Here is a 6142-nt window from a genome sequence, read left to right on the forward strand (position 1 = left end):
GAGAGAAGGAGAGAATTAGAGAACGCACACTTAGATTTACACAGGACACCTGATATCAGGACAGGAGAAGTACTCCAGATAAACAAACTGGACTTTCTAGCCCCGACACATAAACTACTGCAGCATAAATACCGGAGGCTGAGACAGGAGGGGTCAGGAGACACTGTGGCCCCATCCGAGGACACCCCGACAGGGCCAAACAGGAAGGATATAACCCCCACCACTTTGCCAAAGCACAGCCCCACACCACTAGAGGAAATCTACAACCACCAACTTACCATCCTGAGACAAGGCCGAGTATAGCCCACAAAGATCTCCGACACGGTACAACCCAAAGGGGGAAACCAGACAGGCCGACCACAACAGTGAATCAACCCACCCAGGTGACGCACCCCCCCAGGGACGGCACGAGAGAGCCCCAGCAAGCCAGTGACTCAGCCCGTAACAGGGTTAGAGGCAGAGAATCCCAGTGGAAAAAGGGAACCGGCCAGGCAGAGACAGCAAGGGCGGTTCGTTGCTCCAGAGCCTTTCCGTTCACCTTCCCACTCCTGGGCTAGACTACACTCAATCATATGACCCACTGAAGAGATGAGTCTTCAGTAAAGACTTAAAAGGTTGAGACCGAGTTTGCGTCTCTGACATGGGTAGGCAGACCGTTCCATAAAAATGGAGCTCTATAGGAGAAAGCCCTGCCTCCAGCTGTTTGCTTAGAAATTCTAGGGACAATTAGGAGGCCTGCGTCTTGTGACCGTAGCGTACGTATAGGTATGTACGGCAGGACCAAATCAGAGAGGTAGGTAGGAGCAAGCCCATGTAATGCTTTGTAGGTTAGCAGTAAAACCTTGAAATCAGCCCTTGCTTTGACAGGAAGCCAGTGTAGAGAGGCTAGCACTGGAGTAATATGATCAAATTTTTTGGTTCTAGTCAGGATTCTAGCAGCCGTATTTAGCACTAACTGAAGTTTATTTAGTGCTTTATCCGGGTAGCCGGAAAATAGAGCATTGCAGTAGTCTAACCTAGAAGTGACAAAAGCATGGATTAATTTTTCTGCATCATTTTTGGACAGAAAGTTTCTGATTTTTGCAATGTTACGTAGATGGAAAAAAAAGCTGTCCTCGAAATGGTCTTGATATGTTCTTCAAAAAGAGATCAGGGTCAGAGTAACGCCGAGGTCCTTCACAGTTTTATTTGAGACGACTGTACAACCATTAAGATTAATTGTCAGATTCAACAGAAGATCTCTTTGTTTCTTGGGACCTAGAACAAGCATCTCTGTTTTGTCCGAGTTTAATAGTAGAAAGTTTGCAGCCATCCACTTCCTTATGTCTGAAACACATGCTTCTAGCGAGGGCAATTTTGGTGCTTCACCGTGTTTCATTGAAATGTACAGCTGTGTGTCATCCGCATAGCAGTGAAAGTTTACATTATGTTTTCGAATAACATCCCCAAGAGGTAAAATATATAGTGAAAACAATAGTGGTCCTAAAACAGAACCTTGAGGAACACCGAAATGTACAGTTGATTTGTCAGAGGACAAACCATTCACAGCGACAAACTGATATCTTTCCGACAGATAAGACCTAAACCAGGCCAGAACATGTCCGTGTAGACCAATTTAGGTTTCCAATCTCTCCAAAAGAATGTGGTGATCGATGGTATCAAAAGCAGCACTAAGGTCTAGGAGCACGAGGACAGATGCAGAGCCTCGGTCCGATGCCATCAAATGTCATTTACCACCTTCACAAGTGCCGTCTCAGTGCTATGATGGGGTCTAAAACCAGACTGAAGCATTTCGTATACATTGTTTGTCTTCAGGAAGGCAGTGAGTTGCTGCGCAACAGCCTTCTCTAAAATCTTTGAGAGGAATGGAAGATTTGATATAGGCCGATAGTTTTTTATATTTTCTGGGTCAAGGTTTGGCTTTTTCAAGAGAGGCTTTATTACTGCCACTTTTAGTGAGTTTGGTACACATCCAGTGGATAGAGAGCCGTTTATTATGTTCAACATAGGAGGGCCAAGCACAGGAAGCAGCTCTTTCAGTAGTTTAGTTGGAATAGGGTCCAGTATACAGCTTGAAGGTTTAGAGGCCATGATTATTTTCATCATTGTGTCAAGAGATATAGTACTAAAACACTTGAGCGTCTCTCTTGATCCTAGGTCCTGGCAGAGTTGTGCAGACTCAGGACAACTGAGGTTTGGAGGAATACGCAGGTTTAAAGAGGAGTCCGTAATTTGCTTTCTAATAATCATAATCTTTTCCTCAAAGAAGTTCATGAATTTATCACTGCTAAAGTGCAAGTCATCTCTCTTGGGGAATGCTGCTTTTTAGTTAGCTTTGCCACAGTATCAAAAGGAATTTCGGATTGTTCTTATTTTCCTCAATTAAGTTAGAAAAATAGGACGATCGAGCAGCAGTAAGGGCTCTTCGGTACTGCACGGTACCATCCTTCCAAGCTAGTCGGAAGACTTCCAGTTTGGTGTGGCGCCATTTCCGTTCCAATTTTCTGGAAGCTTGCTTCAGAGCTCGGGTATTTTCTGTGTACCATGGAGCTAGTTTCTTATGAGACATTTTTTTAGTTTTTAGGGGTGCAACTGCATCTAGGGTATTGCGCAAGGTTAAATTGAGATCCTCAGTTAGGTGGTTAACGGATTTTTGTCCTCTGGCGTCCTTGGGTAGGCAGAGGGAGTCTGGGAGGGCATCAAGGAATCTTTGTGTTGTCTGTGAATTTATAGCACGACTTTTGATGTTCCTTGGTTGGGGTCTGAGCAGATTATTTGTTGCAATTGCAAACGTAATAAAATGGTGGTCTGATAGTCCAGGATTATGAGGAAAAACATTAAGATCCACAACATTTATTCCATGGGACAAAACTAGGTCCAGCGTATGACTGTGAGAGTGAGTGGGTCCAGAGACATGTTGGACAAAACCCACTGAGTCGATGATGGCTCCAAAAGCCTTTTGGAGTGGGTCTGTGGACTTTTCCATGTGAATATTAAAGTCACCAAAGATTAGAATATTATCTGCAATGACTACAAGGTCTGATAGGAATTCAGGGAACTCAGTGAGAAACGCTGTATATGGCCCAGGAGGCCTGTAAACAGTAGCTATAAAAGTGATTGAGTAGGCTGCATAGATTTCATGACTAGAAGCTCAAAAGACGAAAACGTCATTTTCTTTTTGTAAATTGAAATTTGCTATCATAAATGTTAGCAACACCTCCGCCTTTGCGGGATGCACGGGGATATGGTCACTAGTGTAGCCAGGAGGTGAGGCCTCATTTAACACAGTAAATTCATCAGGCTTAAGCCATGTTTCAGTCAGGCCAATCACATCAAGATTATGATCAGTGATTAGTTCATTGACTATAATTGCCTTTGAAGTAAGGGATCTAACATTAAGTAGCCCTATTTTGAGATGTGAGGTATCATGATCTCTTTCAGTAATGACAGGAATGGAGGTGGTCTTTATCCTAGTGAGATTGCTAAGGCAAACACCGCCATGTTTAGTTTTGCCCAACCCAGGTCGAGGCACAGACACGGTCTCAATGGTGATAGCTAAGCTGACTACACTAACTATGCTAGTGGCAGACTCCACTATGCTGGCAGGCTGGCTAATAGCCTGCTGCCTGGCCTGCACCTATTTCATTGTGGAGCTAGAGGAGTTAGAGCCCTGTCTATGTTGGCAGATAAGATGAGAGCACCCCTCCAGCTAGGATGGAGTCCGTCACTCCTCAGCAGGTCAGGCTTGGTCCTGTTTGTGGGCGAGTCCCAGAAAGAGGGCCAATTATCTACAAATTCTATCTTTTGGGAGGGCAGAAAACAGTTTTCAACCAGCGATTGAGTTGTGAGACTCTGCTGTAGAGCTCATCACTCCCCCTAACTGGGAGGGGCCAGAGACAATTACTCGATGCCGACACATCTTTCTAGCTGATATGCACGCAGAAGCTATGTTGCGCTTGGTGATCTCTGACTGTTTCATCCTAACATCGTTGGTGCCGACGTGGATAACAATATCTCTATACTCTCTACACTCGCCAGTTTTAGCTTTAGCCAGCACCATCTTCAGATTAGCCTTAACGTCGGTAGCCCTGCCCCCGGGTAAACAGTGTATGATCGCTGGATGATTCGCTTTAAGTCTAATACTGCGGGTAATGGAGTCGCCAATGACTAGAGTTTTCAATTTGTCAGAGCTAATGGTGGGAAGCTTCGGCGTCTCAGACCCCGTAACGGGAGGAGTAGAGACCAGAGAAGACTCGGCCTCTGACACCGACCCGCTGCTTAATGGGGAGAACCGGTTGAAAGTTTCTGTCTGCTGAATGAGCGACACCGGTTGAGCGTTCCTACAGCATTTCCTACCAGAAACCGTGAGAAAGTTGTCCGGCTGCGGGGACTGTGCCAGGGGATTTATACTACTATCTGTACTTACTGGTGGCACAGACGCTGTTTCATCCTTTCCTACACTGAAATTACCCTTGCCTAACGATTGCGTCTGAAGCTGGGCTTGCAGTACAGCTATCCTCGCCGTAAGGCGAGCACAGCGGCTGCAATTAGAAGGCATCATGTTAATGTTACTACTTAGCTTCGGCTGTTGGAGGTCCTGACGAATCGTGTCCAGATAAAGCGTCCGGAGTGAAAAAGTCGAGGAAAAAATAAATATATGAACGGTAATTAAAAAGTGAAACCCGTAAAGTTGTCAGGTAGCAAAATAGGTTGGCAACAAAACGCACAGCAATTTGAAAACAAGCCTGCAAGTTGTGACCGACACACGGTTACTGGCCATTACCTTAAGATCTGTACTAAGTCCCAAATGGAACCCTATTCTCTATCCTGTATAGTTTACCACATCAGGTCAAATGTTTTGCACTACAAAAGGGAATAGGGTGAAATTTGGGACACAACCCTGGTAATATGGGGCACAATGAATTGTCCATGGCTTGATTTTCAAATAGCGATGGAAATCCACTCTCTGAAAATATGTAATTTTTTTAAACACATCTGTGTCTAATTAGGGATGACACATGTTGTGTTACTTTTAAGACAATCACTGTGTTGGCACAACATGATTTTAATAAATGTTTCAACACATTTCATGTCAATTCCTGGAATTAATGTGTTAAAAGCTGTAAACCATACAGTATCAACCAGTCCAATTGCAGATCCAAAGTCATCATGCATCTACTTTCTTAGAACATATGTCGTGTTTTTATCTGTGTGTCTAGTCAGGGACGCTATGTTGTGTTGCATTTATGTACATTTTTCAACACAATCATTACGTTAAAAGTAACACGTGTCATCCATAACTAGACAAACAGATGTGTTAAAAAATGTGTTGATTTTTACTCAATGTGTTGCATTCCACTTCAATCCACTTTAACTTTCTGCAAATGACTGAGGAAGACATGTAGAAATAAGTTGCCATGTAATTAACAAATACAGTGCTGCTCCACATACAAAATCAAACATGAAACAAATTCTGTACATGCGAGATATCATTAACAAAATACTTCAAATGTGTTAGTGCAAGTTAGATATGCTGTCTAGGGAAACCAACTCAGACAATTTTTGTACCTGAGATAAGGACTCAATCATCAAGTTTGCAGACGACACTACAGTGGTAGGTGAGGGCCCTCGGAGTGTGGTATCAGAAAAATAACATCACACTCAACGTCAACGTCAACAAAACAAAGGATATGATCGTGGACTTCAGGAAACAGCAGCGGGAGCACCCCCCAAATTACTCATCTCATATGTATATACTGTACTCTATACCATCTACTGCATCTTGCCTATGCCGTTCGGCCATCGCTCATCCATATATTTATTTGTACATATTCTTATTAATTCCTTTACACTTGTGTATAAAAGGGAGTTGTTGTGAAATTGTTAGATTACTTGTTAGATATTACTGCATGGTCGGAACTAGAAGCACAAGCATTTTGCTACACTCGCACCAGCTAACCATGTCTATGTGACCAAAAAACATTTGATTTGATGAGGACTAAATGGTTACCATATCCAACAACAGTCCAGAGGCAAAAAGATAATCTCTACCGTAGAACAGTTAAAATAGTATAGCTCTTCCACTCACGGGTAAGCAATAATAACTAGCTTAAAGCCACACTCCCACTAAGCCAACCTCCAA

Source organism: Oncorhynchus gorbuscha, linkage group LG12, assembly GCF_021184085.1.
Source record: "Oncorhynchus gorbuscha isolate QuinsamMale2020 ecotype Even-year linkage group LG12, OgorEven_v1.0, whole genome shotgun sequence".
NCBI lineage: Eukaryota > Metazoa > Chordata > Actinopteri > Salmoniformes > Salmonidae > Oncorhynchus > Oncorhynchus gorbuscha.